Source organism: Pleurodeles waltl, chromosome 6 (genome assembly GCF_031143425.1).
Source record: "Pleurodeles waltl isolate 20211129_DDA chromosome 6, aPleWal1.hap1.20221129, whole genome shotgun sequence".
NCBI classification, from domain to species: Eukaryota; Metazoa; Chordata; class Amphibia; order Caudata; family Salamandridae; genus Pleurodeles; species Pleurodeles waltl.
The window spans coordinates 698950017-698973927 of NC_090445.1; the positions used below are offsets into that span (position 1 = coordinate 698950017).

Below are 23911 nucleotides of genomic sequence, written 5' to 3' on the forward strand. Positions count from 1 at the left end.
ACTTTCTCAAGGCTGAAAGAAATATCAAACATAAGATATGTACATATCTAAACAAAAATCACAATCTGTACGTTACATAACTTCCATGACTAAAGTGAATTAGCATACCACAAATAACAATTACCAATTCTTTGTTTGTTAAGCTTAACAGTCAAAATCATAATCAAGGACAAATTGTTGAGTATATTGTGACGTTAAATGTTTACATTATGTTCATGTATTACCCCAATCCAGTATGAAAAGTGAGAGAGGGAAACCGAGGCACAAACCGGCAAAAATCCAAAATATTGATAATACTATATGCTAAATTAAAGTAAAAACAATTGCAGTCACAGTAAGTAAATTACCCTTGAAAATACAAAAGAAACACGAATAACCAGTGTGCCATATGCCAAAGCGGTGCAAATCAAAGATCCAACTATTGTGTGACAAAACTCACAGGATGTCTGATAAGTGACCCCAAAACACACTACGTCATACCTCAGTCGGGTACAGTATGAAGACTATCAGTACTCCAAATTGCTTGAACAGTTAATGAAATCCACTCTGTAAACAAACTGTGCAAAGCGTGTGAGATAAAACCAGTGACAGAAAACTATTAGAGCCATGTGCTCCACCAAACTCCAACCAAGGGCACCTACCCGCTCATGGTCATCTAAATATGACTGCATGTAGAAATGAAAAAGTATCCTCGACACCTATGATAACAATAGTAGTATTATAAAGCCGATTAGCGTAACAATATATTTAAGATGGCTCATAATATTAAATATAATCCCAGCGTATTCTATACTTTGTACATCTGTGTTTTCACAGTGTTGGGGGTAGGGGAGATTCCTCCGAGGCCGGGAGCACCGTATTTGTCAATGATATTATTCTTTTGTACTCCTACAAGGGGACTGTTGGGAGCGCTTCTTTTCCCGTAATATTTTTGTTCCCTTTTGGCACATTTCAACACATACTGTTAAGGGTTAACCAAATATTTATTAAATGCTAATCACAGAAGAGGAAACTGAGGGAAAAGTCTTACCTACCCTAATCTACCTTGACTACTCATTACCCACAACTGTCCCTAACTAACCTAAGCTACACTTATCACTTGTAACAAAACGTTCTATACATCCACCCCCCACCCACCTTATGAGACGGGACACATGGAGGACAACACATACTATCCTATACTAAACAAATATATATTTTTTGTAAAGTTTTTTTTTTAATGTATATATATATATTTTTTTTTTAAACACACAAGAACCCCAACATAGCCCCCCACCCACCCACACATGTAATAAGTAAAAATAGAAACAATCAGGACCCCCCACCCACTAACACTAACTAAACTAACAGTCTATACTAACCTAACACTAAGCCCCCTAAGCCCACTAAGTATAGGAACAAGGAAAGGGGAGGGAGGGGAGGTAATCATGTCCATATCAAAAACAGTCTAGAGGTTGGCCCTGTGGAGGGTCCACTTGATCGACTTCACACACCAGTTAATGTGGCGCACATCCCGGCTCAGATGGCTTAACTTGCCCAGCACATGATCCACCTTCCGTTCCATATTGTGGAAGGCTGCAGGGTCAACAGATGGAGCTGGGGCAGTCTGGGTACCGGTAGAGGAGGTCTGTGTGTGTGTGGAGCCAAGGCCAGTGGGCTGTCCTGCACCTGTAGCAATGCTGGGGCCTGGAAGTCCGGCAGATGTAGGCACAACAATCCCAGCTGTGGGTGTGGCCACCTGGCTTGAAGTGGTGGTTGTGCTGGTGGTGGCTGTGGTGGAAAAAGTAGGGCCACCCTGTGGGAAGGCCCTCCATGCCCCGGAGGCCTGTTCATGGCAATATCGATGGGCTGTCCTCCTCAACCCGGACTCCACCAGCAGGATGTGCTGGTATCTCATGGCCTGCCGCTGGAACTCACGGACCTGGTCTGGAGTCATGTTTGCAGCTATGAAGACAAATGCAAATTTACATTAGGAACTGCATTGTGTGAAATCAGAAGTCAATCAGACAATACATTTACTGTACTTGTAACAGCTCATATCACAATACAGATCATTGATGTCCCTGAGGAAGTACATGGCAGGCCAGCCTACAAAGGTCACATCACACATAGCACATCCATAACCTGCAAGATGGGTAACAACTGGCTTTGATTTGCCATCTGAGTTCTGCCAGTTATCAGCTAACAATCATGCTGCATATCCTCTGCCAAGACTTGGGCTACAAATGTCAGTTTACATAATGCAAAACTAAAGCCACATGGTCTGCAAGTTGTAACAGGACTTGCCAGTATTGTACCCATGTGCCAAACCTGAGTGTTTATACTAGGTTCCAACCAGTCACTTTTTCACATATATGTGTAACATACTGGTAGCATCAGTCCTAGGTACCCTATTCACAAACCCATGCCTGTGTTTGAGGGTGGGCGGGTGGATAAAAAAACTATCAATTTTCAAACAACATGGACACCGAGGAGTGTTTTGAAAACTCCACACGTGTTTGGCTCTACACACACACCACAGGTAAGGTCTATCAACAATTAGAAGTCTGCAAACCCTAGACCAATCATAGGGCCAAACATGTCAGGAAATGCAGAGCTTGGTACACAACATATACTTCCAGTAAGGCATGACTTCCATCAGACATAGAGTTGCAAGAACACCCATGATCATGATTAGCATGCACACCTAGGCCATTGCACTCAAGTTCCACATACTTGTAGTACTACATGTGGAAGTACATGCTGCTAGGAGGTTCTACCTGCAGTTTAATAAGTAACTTGGTAAATAGGGAAGCAGACGTCTATTGGAAAGCAATTTGCTGTACCAATCTTGGAGAATGTGGGTCTGACAGGCTGACTAAATCTGAGCTGACTTCCAGTGCGACTCTTGTTGATGCAAGTGTCATCCACATGACTCACACCAGTACTCACTATGGTGCCTACAGGAATGGCCTACAATCCCTAGATAATACCATATGATATGCTTTGGCCACCTCAAAACATTTGAGAAACTGAAATCCCACTCAAGACAAATGATTGGCCAACGCATCACACTGTGCTGTGCGTTCAACACACACGAGTCCATAACCAGCAAACACAATGCATAACAGACTTATCAACACTTACTGGAGTGGTCGGGGTCCTCAAATGTAGCCACCTTTCCCACAGTGTAGGGTGCTGGTCCACCTGTAAGGCATGGAAGGAAGAAATGTGTTCAAAATCTGTGCACAGACCAACAATTTCATAAACATATACAATGTGTAGGCTGAATAAGGAAATGGCAGCCATTCAGACATGATGATACTGCTTCTGATATATCACGGCCAACTTGTACATAGCATGGGTCTCCTGTGACAGTTACACACATATCTGCACACATGCATTTGGCCCTAACTATCATGTGGTGGCAAACATGCACGTCATTTGTGACCAGAAAAAAATATGGAGTGTAATCGTCTCATCATGTGCATCCAAGAGAGACATCCAAAGCCTGGTTACTTGAGGACTGCATTACCAGTCAAACAGACTATGTGGCCATGACACATTTATTAGACATAGGTACAATGTACAGAGGGGCAGTGACTTTTGTAAGCCCTCATGTTGTTACAGTTTGTTCATTTGATGTGGCCCAGCTATGGTGATTTGCATCAACCATGGAGATGTGAACTCATGTGCATACCTTTGGGCTGCCATCCCTAATTGGAATGTGGCACAACTAACTCCAACAAACATTCTAAGATGTTAGCTGAGGGCACCTTACACCTTTTCACGATGTTTCCAAATCCAGATCTGACATGCATCCAAAAAGATAAAGAACCACAATAATCCCTAACATTCATAGTACTTACCTGAACTCTTTCCTTCCACACTCACCAGACTCACATGAGACATATGTCTGAGCCACTTTGCTATAATCAATTGACGTGAAGCCAGCACTCATTTTCTGCATCATGTAGTGATTCTAAAGTCAGTCTAGCTATTGCATCAACAAAGTTAGCCAATATGTTGGTACATCTTTACTTCTCTGGCAAAAGTGCCCTATCTAGACATGATTGGCTCCTATTTTGTTTGGTTGTCTGATACAAAGGCAGCACCAATTTACTTCATGGAAAAGTATCCTGTAAGCTTGCTGAGCACGTGCTACCTGACAGCTAGCAATTGTGATCCTTCCCATAGTGCATCAATTATCCCAGTATGTTTCCCCAGCATTACACACAGTCAGCAACTTAGCTGGCAGACATAGTACAAATCATCTGATGTCACTACAGAGCATTTAATCGTGCACATTTACATGATTAGTACTCACCAACAGGGCCACCAATCACGATTCCCAGGTGGTCCAAGAGATCCTGCTCCCTGGTGATGAGGTCAGCCCACCAGTGCTTCAGCTGGTGGCCACTCCTCTGGCTGGCATACACACGCTGCAGGTGATGCAGCAACTTTCCCCACCGAATTCTGCGTGCCTCAGTGTGACACCCCTGTATCACCCTGCCCCCTGCCTCGATCATCAGGGGCAAGAAATGGCACACAAGCCATATGAAGCACCCCAACTCCTCTTCACCCATCCTGCCAAGACATGGCCTACAAGACATTGTAGAAATGTGAAAGGGAATAGGGGTTAAAGAAATAGAAAGGGGAAAAGGGGGAAAGTAGGGGTACAAATACAGAAGAAAAGTAAACTTAACCACTAAAAGAGCCCAACTATCCCCAAACTACCACTACCCACAACAGACTCCCACAAACAACAAAAACACTAGATAAATGGACAAATGTACACAAAACACAGTATACACCAACAATATTTATTTCACATATTGACAATAGAGACAGCACACAGGACACAAAAGCACAAAATCTAAGAGCACCACTCTCTACACAGCCACACAGTCTAGAAGAATCATAGACTGCAAAGTGAAAGTGAAAGTACACCCACTGTACATGTTCTGTAAACAGGATATCCTATTACATCACTTCCTGTATAAAATGTCCGCCCTTTTTGGTGTTATGTGTCATAATTTGTTCATGCATACAGGTTGTGCGTTATTTTTTTAGACGCACAGGAGTGAAAATTAGCCCGCATCCAAATAATAGTACATGGCCTGTATAATTATCTGGATGCGGCCTAATGTTCACTCCTGTGCGTCAAAAAAATTACTCCAATACGGTATTGGTGTACAAAAAATGATGCATAACGCTAGCAACGTCAACATTTTAATGCATGAACTGGTTTCGGCCTTTTTTTCTGTTTTTATGTTATGTTACATTTGGGACACATCAGTGATAGGCTGATGGCACTCACTATGGTGTTGATGGTGTATGTTCACATGTGTGACATCATACTGCAGCGGACCATGATCCGCTACTTCCTTCACAGTATTTTGACGGTTGGCTGACGCACTAGATGGCCATATGTGTGGCCTACATATATGTATTGCACAAATTGGGAATGTTTGGCATAAGGAGAGGATAGCAATGTGATGCACATATGTACAATACCTAAATGCCTTTGGCTCAACGTGTGTGCTGTGGCAACTAAGGTATTTGTTGACCAAGTGTGTGTGTATCACATGATGCATTATTGCACATATACTTGTATGAATGTGACGTCAATGTCCAAACCTTAGATGCAAGTCATTGTGGAAAGGAGAGAGGACATGTGTTAGTCATACATGTAGCAACATCCGTAATGTTGACTTCCAAGATTTAGGGTAACGTAGACAACACATATGACAAAGCATGCACCAGATAGATGGCAGACGCTTGTTCATGTCAATGGTCCACATTTTCAACATCCTATGTCCTAGAGTTTTGGTAACAGCTTCCTAGGCACTAGTTGGTGAATCCCACAGTGAGTCATACACATGCATTGAGGAAGTGGGTACCATGTTGTTTGCCCAGACAGACAAAGGTGAATCACAAATGTATGCTGACACCACAGTTGAGGTCATAGAAGTGAGCCACAACTCTCAAGTGGCTGTGGTGGACCAGCAGATGAGGCAGCATGTGTCCACATATTTCCAGTGATCAATTGCACATAGGTGTTTTGTTCATGTGTGTGGTCCAATGATGATCCTGTATATTTTTTGGGGTGTAATTTGTCACAGTTTGGTCCAGGACTCATCATGAGTCAGTGGCAGCTATTCCTTTATCTACTGAGTATCCTTTGTTGATCAACGTGAGTAAAGTGGATGACAACATGAGAACCTACATGGGGATGGTCCCACCCTGACACTAAAGACGTGTAATGAGACAGTCAACAGGGCAACCTTGGTGTGCTGAGTGAGATAATGTCTCAGGTGTCATGTTCCGGCAGGTGTCATTACAACATTTGTACACAGGTTAGCCTCTGCAATTCCCACTGTATCTGGGAACATCATAGCCTCTGTGCTGATTATTCTGGCAGCTATTCACCACACACGGCCCATCAATATGTTGTGAGCAATGTAATTTTGTGTGTGAACTGTCAGGGTCCTGACATGTGGATTTTTCATGGACATTTTCAGAGGTTGCTGGTTCTGCTGAAGGCCCCGTACCCAATCCCTGCATACGGCCCTGGGACACTGTCACACTTTGTCATTCATGCATAAATGAGACCCAGACAAGGGATGGGCCATGAATTTTGGTTTTCACAGAGGATTTAACTCATATGGTACAGTTAAAAGGCAGATGATGCTATGCAATGTATTTGGGTATGCATTGAAGAAGCACATGCCCAAATACCCCCTGATGAATGAGAGGTTTGCTAACTCAAGTATGGTACATATGTAGACACAGGGATACTTTAGTGTGATGCACAGACAGATGCCAGTCAGGCTGACAGAATGCAGGGTGAATTAGGATACAGCAAATTCACAAGTTACATAATCAGTGGTCTGACGAAGACTGTTTGGAGGATGAACTAGACAGTTGACATGTCTAACTGTGTATGTCCTGTGTTTTTGAAGGTGACAAATGAACCCAAGGGCTATGTTGAACGGCTTAATTAGTATCAATGCTTTACGGTGTATTTGACAAAATGGCAACTCCTATGCTGTTCCAGACATCAGCAGGGGCAGTGCTTGTTGTAATGGGTGGTGTGCATGGAGGTGATCACAGGTGTGGGCTGCATCTGTTTCTCACAAGTCCTGTAGGTGAGATTTGCATTCTAATGGCCAACAGACATTTTCACACAGGAAGCAATCTACAGGTGCTAACAGGGCTTTGAAACTAGAAGCCAGTGTATTAATTTACCTGACGTCCATGCAGTCAGATGTTCTATGACAATGGCATACCATAGGAAAGGGTGTAGCACACTGGATTGCTATTGGCAGGCTGTGTGTGTAGAGGAGGGAATATCAGGGTACACATCTTAGTATTCCAGGGACCTCTTCAGACAGGTGGGTGGTGACCAGGTGCATGGGTGTGTCAGGAGTTAGGAAATGGGCTGACATGTACATGGAATGTCATGTGCGCAATGCTGCTCATATGTGTTGCACTTGTGCTATCTATGTACTGCTTCTATGGAACTCTGGTCAGAGATAGTCCTTGAAAATATTGGATGCAGTTGGACTTACTGCTGTCAAGGGTCTGGTCAGACATTCCTGTTACTGATGCAAAAGCACATCAACTACCTCATGTATGAGGCTTGTTTTCCCCTTATTGAGTGATGGTGTCTTAGTTGTGTGCCATATGCTGCGTTGGACCTTGATTTCAACATGTACGTGTAAAATAGGTGTGGTCCTCTGCTATTGGCCTTCAAAGGAGAAATGTACATAATATATGTCATTTACAGTGTGTGTGTATGTGACCATTGTATGTTACGCATCACATTAGCTCTGGGATTTTCAGTGTCCTAATCAGTATATCAGCAATGCTCCATGAGGCAACACTCTTATTCTGATAGTTAGAGATGAAGGTGTGCAAAAATGATTAGCCAGACCATGATATGGTGATTATTATAGGTGTTTATTTAAATTAGTTCATTAAAGTGGTGATGGTGATTATATTTAAAAAAAATTGTTCACGATATGTTGCCGCCTGCGCATGCCAGCGGGCGTGTTCTGTAGTTCCCCCTCATGTTGCAGGCCAGCATCCTCTTCTTCCGGCATGTGTGGCTCTGGTTCCAGGAGGGGAATGTTCCTTTTGATGCAAATGTTGTGTAGAATAGCACATGTTAGGATGATCTTACAGACCATCTTCGGGGAATATAGGAGGCTACCACTAGTGATGTTGAGGCACCGGAACCTCGACTTGAGGATGCAGAAGGTCCTCTCGACTATGGTGCGTGTCCTCCTATGTGCGTCATTGTAGGCACGCTCTGCTGCAGTACTCGTGTTGGCAATAGGTGTCATTATCCATGACTGGATGCCATACCCCTGATCAGCTGCAAGAGAAAATGAATGGGATCATGTTGATGTAGCTAGCCCCATTGAAATCACCTTTCATGGTCAAACATTACCAGTCAAACAGACTATGTGGCCATGACACATTTATTAGACATAGGTACAATGTACAGAGGGGCAGTGACTTTTGTAAGCCCTCATGTTGTTACAGTTTGTTCATTTGATGTGGCCCAGCTATGGTGATTTGCATCAACCATGGAGATGTGAACTCATGTGCATACCTTTGGGCTGCCATCCCTAATTGGAATGTGGCACAACTAACTCCAACAAACATTCTAAGATGTTAGCTGAGGGCACCTTACACCTTTTCACGATGTTTCCAAATCCAGATCTGACATGCATCCAAAAAGATAAAGAACCACAATAATCCCTAACATTCATAGTACTTACCTGAACTCTTTCCTTCCACACTCACCAGACTCACATGAGACATATGTCTGAGCCACTTTGCTATAATCAATTGACGTGAAGCCAGCACTCATTTTCTGCATCATGTAGTGATTCTAAAGTCAGTCTAGCTATTGCATCAACAAAGTTAGCCAATATGTTGGTACATCTTTACTTCTCTGGCAAAAGTGCCCTATCTAGACATGATTGGCTCCTATTTTGTTTGGTTGTCTGATACAAAGGCAGCACCAATTTACTTCATGGAAAAGTATCCTGTAAGCTTGCTGAGCACGTGCTACCTGACAGCTAGCAATTGTGATCCTTCCCATAGTGCATCAATTATCCCAGTATGTTTCCCCAGCATTACACACAGTCAGCAACTTAGCTGGCAGACATAGTACAAATCATCTGATGTCACTACAGAGCATTTAATCGTGCACATTTACATGATTAGTACTCACCAACAGGGCCACCAATCACGATTCCCAGGTGGTCCAAGAGATCCTGCTCCCTGGTGATGAGGTCAGCCCACCAGTGCTTCAGCTGGTGGCCACTCCTCTGGCTGGCATACACAGGTTGCAGGTGATGCAGCAACTTTCCCCACCGAATTCTGCGTGCCTCAGTGTGACACCCCTGTATCACCCTGCCCCCTGCCTCGATCATCAGGGGCAAGAAATGGCACACAAGCCATATGAAGCCCCCCAACTCCTCTTCACCCATCCTGCCAAGACATGGCCTACAAGACATTGTAGAAATGTGAAAGGGAATAGGGGTTAAAGAAATAGAAAGGGGAAAAGGGGGAAAGTAGGGGTACAAATACAGAAGAAAAGTAAACTTAACCACTAAAAGAGCCCAACTATCCCCAAACTACCACTACCCACAACAGACTCCCACAAACAACAAAAACACTAGATAAATGGACAAATGTACACAAAACACAGTATACACCAACAATATTTATTTCACATATTGACAATAGAGACAGCACACAGGACACAAAAGCACAAAATCTAAGAGCACCACTCTCTACACAGCCACACAGTCTAGAAGAATCATAGACTGCAAAGTGAAAGTGAAAGTACACCCACTGTACATGTTCTGTAAACAGGATATCCTATTACATCACTTCCTGTATAAAATGTCCGCCCTTTTTGGTGTTATGTGTCATAATTTGTTCATGCATACAGGTTGTGCGTTCTTTTTTTAGACGCACAGGAGTGAAAATTAGCCCGCATCCAAATAATAGTACATGGCCTGTATAATTATCTGGATGCGGCCTAATGTTCACTCCTGTGCGTCAAAAAAATTACTCCAATACGGTATTGGTGTACAAAAAATGATGCATAACGCTAGCAACGTCAACATTTTAATGCATGAACTGGTTTCGGCCTTTTTTTCTGTTTTTATGTTATGTTACATTTGGGACACATCAGTGATAGGCTGATGGCACCCACTATGGTGTTGATGGTGTATGTTCACATGTGTGACATCATACTGCAGCGGACCATGATCCGCTACTTCCTTCACAGTATTTTGACGGTTGGCTGACGCACTAGATGGCCATATGTGTGGCCTACATATATGTATTGCACAAATTGGGAATGTTTGGCATAAGGAGAGGATATGTGATGTGATGCACATATGTACAATACCTAAATGCCTTTGGCTCAACGTGTGTGCTGTGGCAACTAAGGTATTTGTTGACCAAGTGTGTGTGTATCACATGATGCATTATTGCACATATACTTGTATGAATGTGACGTCAATGTCCAAACCTTAGATGCAAGTCATTGTGGAAATGAGAGAGGACATGTGTTAGTCATACATGTAGCAACATCCGTAATGTTGACTTCCAAGATTTAGGGTAACGTAGACAACACATATGACAAAGCATGCACCAGATAGATGGCAGACGCTTGTTCATGTCAATGGTCCACATTTTCAACATCCTATGTCCTAGAGTTTTGGTAACAGCTTCCTAGGCACTAGTTGGTGAATCCCACAGTGAGTCATACACATGCATTGAGGAAGTGGGTACCATGTTGTTTGCCCAGACAGACAAAGGTGAATCACAAATGTATGCTGACACCACAGTTGAGGTCATAGAAGTGAGCCACAACTCTCAAGTGGCTGTGGTGGACCAGCAGATGAGGCAGCATGTGTCCACATATTTCCAGTGATCAATTGCACATAGGTGTTTTGTTCATGTGTGTGGTCCAATGATGATCCTGTATATTTTTTGGGGTGTAATTTGTCACAGTTTGGTCCAGGACTCATCATGAGTCAGTGGCAGCTATTCCTTTATCTACTGAGTATCCTTTGTTGATCAACGTGAGTAAAGTGGATGACAACATGAGAACCTACATGGGGATGGTCCCACCCTGACACTAAAGACGTGTAATGAGACAGTCAACAGGGCAACCTTGGTGTGCTGAGTGAGATAATGTCTCAGGTGTCATGTTCCGGCAGGTGTCATTACAACATTTGTACACAGGTTAGCCTCTGCAATTCCCACTGTATCTGGGAACATCATAGCCTCTGTGCTGATTATTCTGGCAGCTATTCACCACACACGGCCCATCAATATGTTGTGAGCAATGTCATTTTGTGTGTGAACTGTCAGGGTCCTGACATGTGGATTTTTCATGGACATTTTCAGAGGTTGCTGGTTCTGCTGAAGGCCCCGTACCCAATCCCTGCATACGGCCCTGGGACACTGTCACACTTTGTCATTCATGCATAAATGAGACCCAGACAAGGGATGGGCCATGAATTTTGGTTTTCACAGAGGATTTAACTCATATGGTACAGTTAAAAGGCAGATGATGCTATGCAATGTATTTGGGTATGCATTGAAGAAGCACATGCCCAAATACCCCCTGATGAATGAGAGGTTTGCTAACTCAAGTATGGTACATATGTAGACACAGGGATACTTTAGTGTGATGCACAGACAGATGCCAGTCAGGCTGACAGAATGCAGGGTGAATTAGGATACAGCAAATTCACAAGTTACATAATCAGTGGTCTGACGAAGACTGTTTGGAGGATGAACTAGACAGTTGACATGTCTAACTGTGTATGTCCTGTGTTTTTGAAGGTGACAAATGAACCCAAGGGCTATGTTGAACGGCTTAATTAGTATCAATGCTTTACGGTGTATTTGACAAAATGGCAACTCCTATGCTGTTCCAGACATCAGCAGGGGCAGTGCTTGTTGTAATGGGTGGTGTGCATGGAGGTGATCACAGGTGTGGGCTGCATCTGTTTCTCACAAGTCCTGTAGGTGAGATTTGCATTCTAATGGCCAACAGACATTTTCACACAGGAAGCAATCTACAGGTGCTAACAGGGCTTTGAAACTAGAAGCCAGTGTATTAATTTACCTGACGTCCATGCAGTCAGATGTTCTATGACAATGGCATACCATAGGAAAGGGTGTAGCACACTGGATTGCTATTGGCAGGCTGTGTGTGTAGAGGAGGGAATATCAGGGTACACATCTTAGTATTCCAGGGACCTCTTCAGACAGGTGGGTGGTGACCAGGTGCATGGGTGTGTCAGGAGTTAGGAAATGGGCTGACATGTACATGGAATGTCATGTGCGCAATGCTGCTCATATGTGTTGCACTTGTGCTATCTATGTACTGCTTCTATGGAACTCTGGTCAGAGATAGTCCTTGAAAATATTGGATGCAGTTGGACTTACTGCTGTCAAGGGTCTGGTCAGACATTCCTGTTACTGATGCAAAAGCACATCAACTACCTCATGTATGAGGCTTGTTTTCCCCTTATTGAGTGATGGTGTCTTAGTTGTGTGCCATATGCTGCGTTGGACCTTGATTTCAACATGTACGTGTAAAATAGGTGTGGTCCTCTGCTATTGGCCTTCAAAGGAGAAATGTACATAATATATGTCATTTACAGTGTGTGTGTATGTGACCATTGTATGTTACGCATCACATTAGCTCTGGGATTTTCAGTGTCCTAATCAGTATATCAGCAATGCTCCATGAGGCAACACTCTTATTCTGATAGTTAGAGATGAAGGTGTGCAAAAATGATTAGCCAGACCATGATATGGTGATTATTATAGGTGTTTATTTAAATTAGTTCATTAAAGTGGTGATGGTGATTATATTTAAAAAAAATTGTTCACGATATGTTGCCGCCTGCGCATGCCAGCGGGCGTGTTCTGTAGTTCCCCCTCATGTTGCAGGCCAGCATCCTCTTCTTCCGGCATGTGTGGCTCTGGTTCCAGGAGGGGAATGTTCCTTTTGATGCAAATGTTGTGTAGAATAGCACATATTAGGATGATCTTACAGACCATCTTCGGGGAATATAGGAGGCTACCACTAGTGATGTTGAGGCACCGGAACCTCGACTTGAGGATGCAGAAGGTCCTCTCGACTATGGTGCGTGTCCTCCTATGTGCGTCATTGTAGGCACGCTCTGCTGCAGTACTCGTGTTGGCAATAGGTGTCATTATCCATGACTGGATGCCATACCCCTGATCAGCTGCAAGAGAAAATGAATGGGATCATGTTGATGTAGCTAGCCCCATTGAAATCACCTTTCATGGCAGTAGTTGTCTTGTGTTGTCTGTGACTCTTTTGTGTTATTATGTCGCATCCTAGGCTTGTAGGATGTACCATCTGCATCGTGTTGTTTCCTTGGCTGAACCAGTGTTTGGCTGCTGACCATTTGTCAGCAGTATGTTTTGGGATTTGCAGTGCAGTGTGCCCTCCCTAGCATTGTGACTTGTGATACAGGTGTCCGTGTGTCTTCACTGGGGGTGAGATGTTAGTTCCATACACAGGTTAAGATTGACAGTGTTGTTAACATGTTATTATCAATGCACCCTGGACATCCCATACCTTTAGACTTATGCAATGGATTCATGTAAACGTCATTGGGACACTTACAATTTGCAAGGTGACATTTAGGCAACCCACTCCACACGTTGTGATCTTCGACGTCTTAACATTAGACTGTACACTAATTTCCGATGGTTGACAGGTTCATTGGTGACCTAAGAAACATGGCTAGCGATGTCACAACCTCAGTGTGTTCCCGTTCACATGTTGTTGTTGTGGTGTATATGTTGTGTGCCCTAGAGGGTTGCTGTACATGTGTGTAAATAAGTAGGTTTTTGTATTTACCAACAAGTAGTCCGGTGCCATACCATCCATCCTGGAAGTGTTCATTGATGGTGCAGTGACAGAAGATGAATGAGTCATGGACAATCCCAGGATATTTAGCCACGATGTTGGTGATCAATCCTTGGTGATCGACAAAGGCCTGCACATTGATAGAGTGTGTGTGCTTCCTGTTGCGGTAGAGGTGTTCAGTTGCAGCAGGCGGCACAAGGCGTACATGTGTGCAGTCGATTGCACCAAGGACGTGTGGGAAGCCACTAATGAGGTAGAACCCCTGTTTTGTTTCCTGCTGCTTCTGCAGTGTGTTGGGGAAGCAGATGTGGCGGGTGTAAGTCCAACGATGGCATCTAGTACTTTGGGCAAAAAGGCAGAGAATGATGGTTGTGATATTCCGGCAACCAGGGCACCAGTTGTTTGAAAAGAGCCAGTTGCCAGCATGTGAAGTACGACAAGTAGCTTGGTTTCTGTTGGGATGGTGCGGGGTGTCAGCAAAGTGGGTGCCAACTGCGGCTCAATGTTTTCCCAGGTGGTCCAAGAGATCCTGCTCCCTGGTGATGAGGTCAGCCCACCGGTGCTTCAGCTGGTGGTCACTCCTCTGGCTGGCATACACACGCTGCAGGTGATGCAGCACCTTTCCGCACTGGATTCTGCGTGCCTCTGTGTGACACCCCTGTATCACCCTGCCCCCTGCCTCGATCATCAGGGGCAAGAAATGGCACACAAGCCATATGAAGACCCCCAACTCCTCTTCACCCATCCTGCCAAGACGTGGCCTACCAGACATTGTAGAAATGTGAAAGGGAATAGGGGTTAAAGAAATAGAAAGGGGAAAAGGGGGAAAGTAGGTGTACAAATACAGAAGAAAAGTAAACTTAACCACTAAAAGAGCCCAACTATCCCCAAACTACCACTACCCACAACAGACTCCCACAAACAACAAAAACACTAGATAAATGGACAAATGGACACAAAACACAGTAGGACAGTATACACCAACAATATTTATTTCACAAATTGACAATAGAGACAGCACACAGGACACAAAAGCACAAAATCTAAGGGCACCACTGTACACAGCCACACAATCTAGAAGAATCATAGACTGCAAAGTGAAAGTGAAAGTACACCCACTGTACATGTTCTGTAAACAGGATATCCTATTACATCACTTCCTGTATAAAATGTCCGCCCTTTTTCGCGTTATGCTTCATAATTTGTTCATGCATACAGGTTGTGCGTCATTTTTTTAGACGCACAGGAGTGAAAATTAGCCTGCATCCAAATAATAGTACATGGCCTGTACAATTATCTGGATGCGGCCTAAAGTTCAATCCTGTGCATCAAAAAAATGATGCCAATACGGTATTGGTGTACAAAAAATGATGCATAACGCTAGCAACGTCAAAATTTCAATGCATGAACTGGTTTTGGGCTTTTTTTCTGTTTTTATGTTATGTTACATTTGGGACACATCAGAGATAGGCTGATGGCATCCACTATGGTTCTGATGGTGTATGTTCACATGTGTGACATCATACTGCAGCGGACCATGATCTGCTACTTCCTTCACAGTATTTTGACGGTTGGCTGATGCACTAGATGGCCATATGTGTGGCCTACATATATGTATTGCACAAATTAGGCATGTTTGGCATAAGGAGAGGATAGCAATGTGACGCACATATGTAAAATACCTAAATGCCTTTGGCTCAATGTGTGCGCTGTGGCAACTAATGTATTTGTTGACCAAGTGTGTGTGTATCACATGATGCACTATTGCACATATGCTTGTATGAATGGGACGTCCATGTATCCAAACCTTAGATGCAAGTCATTGTGGAAATGAGAGAGGACATGTGTTAGCCATACATGTAGCAACATCCGTAATGTGGACTTCCAAGATTTAGGGTAACGTAGACAACACATATGACAAAGCATGCACCAAATAGATGGCAGACGCTTGTTCATGTCAATGGTCCACATTTTCAACATTCTATGTCCTAGTTGGTAACAGCTTCCTAGGCACTAGTTGGTGAATCCCACAGTGAGTCATACAAATGCATTGAGGAAGTGGGTACCATGTTGTTTGCCCAGACAGACAAAGGTGCATCACAAATGTATGATGACACCACAGTTGAGGTCATAGAAGTGAGCCACAACTCTCAAGTGGCTGTGGTGGACCAGCAGATGAGGCAGCACGTGTCCACATATTTCCAGTGATCAATTGCACATAGGTGTTTTGTTCATGTGTGTGGTCCAGTGATGATCCTGTATATTGTTTGGGGTGTAATTTGTCACAGTTCGGTCCAGGACTCATCATGAGTCAGTGGCAGCTATTCCTGTATCTACTGAGTATCCTTTGTTGATCAATGTGAGTAAAATGGATGACGACATGAGAACCTACATGGGGATGGTCCCACCCTGTCACTAAAGACGTGTAATGAGACAGTCAACAGGGCAACCTTGGTATGCTGAGTGAGATAATGTCTCAGGTGTCATGTTCCGGCAGGTGTCATTACAACATTTGTACACAGGTTAGCCTCTGCAATTCCCACTGTATCTGGGAACATCATAGCCTCTGTGCTGATTATTCTGGCAGCTATTCACCACACACAGCCCATCAATATGTTGTGAGCAATGTAATTTTGCGTGTGAACTGTCAGGGTCCTGACATGTGTGGATTTTTCATGGACATTTTCAGAGGTCGCTGGTTCTGCTGAAGGCCCCGTACCCAATCCCTGCATACGGCCCTGGGACACTGTCACACTTTGTCATTCATGCATAAATGAGACCCAGACAAGGGATGGGCCATGAATGTTGGTTTTCACAGAGGATTTAACTCATATGGTACAGTTAAAAGGCAGATGATCCTATACAATGTATTTGGGTATGCATTGAAGAAGCACATGCCCAAATACCCCCTGATGAATGAGAGGTTTGCTAACGCAAGTATGGTACATATGTAGACACAGGGATACTTTAGTGTGACGCACAGACAGATGCCAGTCAGGCTGACAGAATGCAGGGTGAATTAGGATACAGAAATTTGACAAGTTACATAATCAGTGGTCTGACTAAGACTGTTTGGAGGATGAACTAGACAGTTGACATGTTTAACTGTGTATGTCCTGTGTTTTTGAAGGTGACAAATGAACCCAAGGGCTGTGTTACACGGCTTAATTAGTATCAATGCTTAACGGTGTATTTGACAAAATGGCAACTCCTATGCTGTTCCAGACATCAGCAGAGGCAGTGCTTGTTGTGATGGGTGGTGTGCATGGAGGTGATCACAGGTGTGGGCTGCAACTGTTTCTTACAAGTCCTGTAGGTGAGATTTGCATTCTAATGGCCAACAGACATTTTCACACGGGAAGCAATCTACAGGTGCTAACAGTGCTTTGAAACTAGAAGCCAGTCTATTAATTGACCTGACGTCCATGCAGTCAGATGTTCTATGACAATGGCATACCATAGGAAAGGGTGTAGCACACTGGATTGCTATTGACAGGCTGTGTGTGTAGAGGAGGGAATATCAGGGTACACATCTTAGTATTCCAGGGACCTCTTCAGACAGGCCGGTTGTAACCAGGTGCATGGGTGTGTCAGGAGTTAAAGAAATGGGCTGACATGTACATGGAATGTCATGTGCGCAATGCTGCTCATATGTGTTGCACATGTGCTGTCTATGTACTGCTTCTATGGAACTCTGGTCACAGATAGTCCTTGAAAATATTGAATGCAGCTGGACTTACTGCTGTCAAGGGTCTGGTCAGACATTCCTGTTACTGATGCAAAAGCACATCAACTACCTCATGTATGAGGCTTGTTTTCCCCTTATTGAGTGATGGTGTCTTAGTTGTGAGCCATATGCTGCGTTGTCCTTGATTTCAACATGTATGTGTACAATAGGTGTGGTCCTCTGCTATTGGCCTTCAAAGGAGAAATGTACATGATATATGTAATTTACAGTGTGTGTGTGTATGTGACCATTGTATGTTACGCATCACATTAGCTCTGGGATTTTCAGTGTCCTAATCAGTATATCAGCAATGCTCCATGAGGCAACACTCTTATTCTGATAGTTAGAGATGAAGGTGTGCAAAACTGATTAGCCAGACCATGATATGGTGATTATTATAGGTGTTTATTTAAATTAGTTCATTAAAGTGGTGATGGTGATTATATTTTTAAAAAATTGTTCACGATATGTTGCCGGCTGCGTATGCCAGCGGCCGTGTTCTGTAGTTCCCCCTCATGTTGCAGGCCAGCATCCTCCTCTTCCTCCTCTTCAGGCATGTGTGGCTCTGGTTCCAGGAGGGGAATGTTCCTTTTGATGCAAATGTTGTGCAGAGTAGCACATGTTAGGATGATCTTACAGACCATCTCCGGGGAATATAGGAGGCTACCACCAGTGATGTTGAGGCACTGGAACCTCGACTTGAGGATGCCGAAGGTCCTCTCGACTATGGTGCGTGTCCTCCTATGTGCGTCATTGTAGGCACGCTCTGCTGCAGTATTCGTGTTGGCACTAGGTGTCATTATCCATGACTGGATGCCATACCCCTGATCAGCTGCAAGAGAAAATGAATGGGATCATGTTGATGTAGCTAGCCCCATTAAAATCACCTTTCATGGCAGTAGTTGTCTTGTGTTGTCTGTGACTCTTTTGAGTTATTATGTCGCATCCTAGGCTTGTAGGATGTACCATCTGCATTGTGTTGTTTCCTTGGCTGAACCAGTGTTTGGCTGCTGACCATTTGTCAGCAGTATGTTTTGGGATTTGCAGTACAGTGTGCCCTCCCTAGCATTGTGACTTGTGATACAGGTGTCCGTGTGTCTTCACTGGGGGTGAGATGATAGTTCCATACACAGGTTAAGATTGACAGTGTTGTTAACACGTTCATATCAATGTACCCTGGACATCCCATACCTTTAGACTTATGCAATGGATTAATGTAAATGTCATTGGGACACTTACAATTTGCAAGGTGACATTTAGGCAACCCACTCCACACGTTGTGATCTTCGACGTCTTAACATTAGACTGTATACTAATTTCCGATGGTTGACAGGTTCAATGGTGACCTAAGCAACATGGCTAGCGATGTCACGACCTCAGTGTGTTCCTGTTCACATGTTGCTGTTGTGGTGTATGTGTTGTGTGTCCTAGAGGGTTGCTGTGCATGTGTGTATATAAGTAGGTTTTTGTACTTACCAACAAGTAGCCCATTGCCATACCATCCATCCTGGAAGTGTTCATTGATGGTGCAGTGACGGAAGATGAATGAGTCATGGACAATCCCAGGATATTTAGCCACAATGTTGGTGATCAATCCTTGGTGATCGACAGTGGCCTGCACATTGATAGAGTGTGTGTGCTTCCTGTTGCGGTAGAGGTGTTCAGTTGCAGCAGGTGGCACAAGGCGTACATGTGTGCAGTCGATTGCACCAAGGACGTGTGGGAAGCCAGTAATGAGGTAGAACCCCTGTTTTGTTTCCTGCTGCTTCTGCAGTGTTTTGGGAAAGCAGATGTGGCGGGTGTAAGTCCAATGATGGCATCCAGTACTTTGGGCAAAAAGGCAGAGAATTAGGGTTTTGATATTCCGGCAACCAGGGCACCAGTTGTTTGAAAAGAGCCAGTTGCTAGCATGTGAAGTACGACAAGTAGCTTGGTTTCCGTTGGGATGGTGCGGGGTGTCAGCAAAGTGGGTGCCAACTGCGGCTCAATGTTGCGCAGGAGCTGCTGAATGGCCTCCCAGTTCAACCTGTACCTCTATATGATGTTGTATTCCCTGAGGCCATGAAGGGCTGTTCTGGGGCGGAATATCCTCTCCTGTCTTCTGCGCTGCCTTTGGGGTCCCTGCTGATGTTGTGGTAGCTGCTGTTGTAGCTAATGGGCTCTGCGTCTGCATGCACGCTAGATAGGAATCACCTCCATGTCTCCCTTTGGCTGCTCTGCTGCTCTGCTGTTGCTTCTGTGTGTTCTGATTAAATACAGGAGTGTTTGCCCCATTTTAATGCCTGCCCTGACCCAGGCGTTAAAGTTTGACGCAAATCGGGATGTGCGGCATTTTCTAGCTCCACCTCCCGGCCATGCGTTACTTTTGCCCAAAAGCATAAATACGACGCACAGCTGTTTAAGTCATTTTTTGGACGGGAACGCCTACCTTGGATATCATTAACGCAAGGCGGGTTGCCGCATCCCAAAAATGACGCACACAGCAGACTTTTGTCATTCGCGGGCTCGGGTGTCAAAGTTTAAATTTGGGGCAACATTTGCGCTGAATGTGCGTCAAAATTTTTGACGCACATTTTCGCACAGACGGAGCATAAATATGCCCCAAGATGTCACTAAAAACGATTTCTAGGTCACTCAGAAAGATTGGATCACTTGACAAATTTCACTGAAACTTTTCATGGCAGCCATGAGTGTTATAAAGACCTAAATAAAAGGAACATTTCAATGACACGAAGAGAGGGTAATTTCCCAATGAAATTGATTATTCTTTCAAGAATGCACTAAGGAAGGATAGATCATCCCATGGACACTTGCTAGCTAATAACCTAGACATATGTACTTATCAATAAATTGATAGAAAATTCGCGTCATTGAAATCAAAGTAAAACTTACTCATATATTCCCATCACTCCCACTGAATATTTAGAAGTTTGTCAGAAGCAAGGCTCCAATAAATATAGTCAATATAGAGATGTATTCTTCTGCAATACTAATTGGGTTTATGTGATACTAAACCACCCTTTTCACTGGGAGGACATTTTTTTGGAATTTTATCCCGGTAGCTCAATAAGATTATGGGCAATACCTATAAAGCCTACATCAACAATTTGTCGGAGATTCTCAGCGATAGCAAGATAATTTCAAATAACCTAATTATTTTATACTCTATTTTTCAAAGGCTGAAACAAATGACCATTTACACCATCTGTTTAACATATGAAGTGAGTTAACATGTTTGTCATACTGGATATAAGAATGTATGTAGTGATGCATCCAAGGTAAGATCTTTTATATAACCAAGGTAAGCACATTCTAATTACCTCTTTGTCAGAGAAGTAGATAAGTTACAATTGTCTTTGTCTGTTTACCTGGATTGGTTTTTGCTGTTATTTCTGGTGTTTGAGTTGATGGTTTAGCTGAGGTTGTTGCCTTTAAAGATTTATTTAACCTTATAAATGTATGGGTCAGTTGGAATTAAAAAAAGGCAATTCTGAAAGAATATTTACGTAAATTCACCCTAAACTGATGTATATTTCAGCAGCTCTGATTTTGTCATGAATAGGAACACAGCTGCTAGTAACCATGGGCCTGATTTGACCAGGTAAGTTACAATTTTGTGAATGTTTACTCTTTGTTGTAAGTTTACTACTTTTGTTATTGACAAACTCCACTTGGAAACTTAATACAGAAATGTTAGTAACTTGTCTCCACCATGTGACTAATGCATTTGGCTCACTCTTATGTTGGTGGTTGGCATACCTCCCTAAACCCATCCCTGACTCTCCTTAAACCCCTCTTACTCTTCCTTAATCACATCAACTTAATTGGTATGTCTTTTCCTTTTACCACTCATCCCCGTGTCCATCCCACATTCACTACTAAAACATATACTTACTTGGAAGAAGACTAGACAGTCAGGGAGCAAACTTCACACCAAACGTTAGGTAAAACTTACATTTTCTAGTACCATTTGTATTGTGGTTTGTAGTACTACAAGACATCCCACAATGTGCAGTTTGAGTGTCAGATCCGTAGTTTGTTATTGAAAAATGTAATATTCTACAAAGGAAAGAATTCACCTTGCTATAAATATACAATATTACATTTGCTTTTGGATGTGTGTCCTGCATTTCACTTAGTTCAAAAGTAATGCTCAAATAACCAGTGAAGCAATGGAAAGAATGAACATGAAGGCCACACTCTAGGGATAGGACTATTTAGTAAAGATATGTTGCCAGAGTGACTAAAAATTATGGTAGAGATTTTCAAAGTCAGCCAGTGTTCTGAATTCTAATATGTGTTTAGCATTTTTTTTTGTCCAGGTAGTATTTGTGAAATCAAACAAATTGAGTTAATTGCAGCATTGGGTTGAATTACTGCATTGGTTCCAATGACAGGATTAGGCATGTATTCATAATTTTTAAAGACCTGGTGTGCTCCTAATGCTTTCCTTTATTTTCTATCAACTTTGGCAAGTTTAAAGATATTGGGGGTTATTACAACTTTGGAGGAGGTGTGAATCTGTCCCAAAAGTGACGGTAAAGTGACAGATATACCACCAGCCGTATTACGAGTCCATTATATCCTATGGAACTCGTAATACGGCTGGTGGTATATCCGTCACTTTACCGTCACTTTTGGGATGGATTAACACCTCCTCCAAAGTTGTAATAACCCCCATTATGTTCATTTAGTATTTACCTATAATTGCTAGTCTTGTATCCAGCGCTTTTGATGGTGATATAGTTGAAAGATTATGTTGAAAAAGGGAGACTTGCAGTATTAAAATCCATTAATTCGGAGACTATGTTTCAGAAGTAAATTGATACACCCATGCCAAATTATACTGCTACTTCTAGCAGAGGTTAACATATTCATTGAATTGACAACTATAACAAATTCAAATTCCAGCAGAGTCCCGTTAGTCATGGCTGTGAGGGAAATGCTATCTACTTCGTATTTAGAAAAAAAAGAGAAGTCCCACAAGGGAAAGTTCTACTCATGCTCTTTTCACTCTACATTGCATTTAACTTTATGAATGTGCCTTATACTGCATTAAAGTGAAGCAAAGAAATACAAGAGATTGAGGAAAATATTCCTAAATTAGAGAATATAAGTGTACAACAAATCTCTCTTATTGCTCTTGATAATGGAAATAATATCATGCACTTCTTAAGCCTCCTTCTTGTTGCAAAGAACAACGGGAATACAAAGGTATACCAAACAACATTTACCTGGAGGGAATGTTCCTGTGGTCGCTGGTGGAGTTTGGGATGTTTTTGAAGCTGTTGTCTCTATCAAAATAAAAAAAAGCTACTTATGTGAAGGTTAGTTCTTTAGGTGCATCTCTTTAGGTCAGACGAAAAGCGAACTAGAAATAGATTTTGCAAATAGAAAATAATGAGCTTATTTGAACAGGCAGCTACCAGAGAAATATATATAGTATGTGGATCCACTCTTGCTGCACAGATAGGTATAAAAAATAAAGTGTGTCAAGCTGCATTTACCTGGAGAAGATGTTCCCGTTGTTGCATGCAGCGCTTGTGATGTTTTTGAAGACGTTGTTTCTAATAAAAAGAAAAACTTTACTTATATAAGCTTTATTTCTATAGGTAAATTTCCTGAAGTTAGAATGGAAGGAAACCATAAATATGGCTCATAAAAGTTAATAATGCTCATTGGTGAGCTGTCATCCATGTATTTCTAATTGAAGCAATCAAACCTCACTCTTTGAATCCTTGCCATGGACTGTGGATGAAGGCAAACACATTACTACAGATGACTAGCTTAATACATTTGTTGCAATTTGCAAATGTACAAGATCTCACTAAAAATGATTTGTAGGTCACTCAGAAAGATTGGATCACTTGACAAATTTAACTAAAACTTTTCATGGCCGCCATGAGTGTTATAAAGACCTAAATAAAAGGAACATTTCTATGACACGAAGAGAGGGTAATTTCCCAATGAAATTGATTATTCTTTCAAGAACGCGCTAAGAAAGGATAGATCATCCAATTGACACTTGCTAGCTAATAACTTAGACAGATGTACTTTTCAATAAAATGATAGAAAATTCACGTCATTGAAATCAAAATAAAACTCACTCATATATTCCCATCACTCCCACTGAATATTTTGAAGTTTGTCAGAAGCAAGGCTCCAATAAATATAGTCAATATAGAGATGTATTCTTCTACAATACAAATTGGGTTCATGTGATACTAAACCACACTTTTCACTGG

The 23911-nt window shown here is 42.7% G+C and overlaps 1 protein-coding gene across 1 annotated transcript in view; it reads right to left on the minus strand.

The window, feature by feature from the left end:
• The window catches only part of LOC138301686 (putative uncharacterized protein DDB_G0277255), a 163546-nt gene that overhangs the window by 132935 nt on the left and 6700 nt on the right, over positions 1-23911 (minus strand). The gene's annotated exons all lie outside the window — the stretch shown is intronic.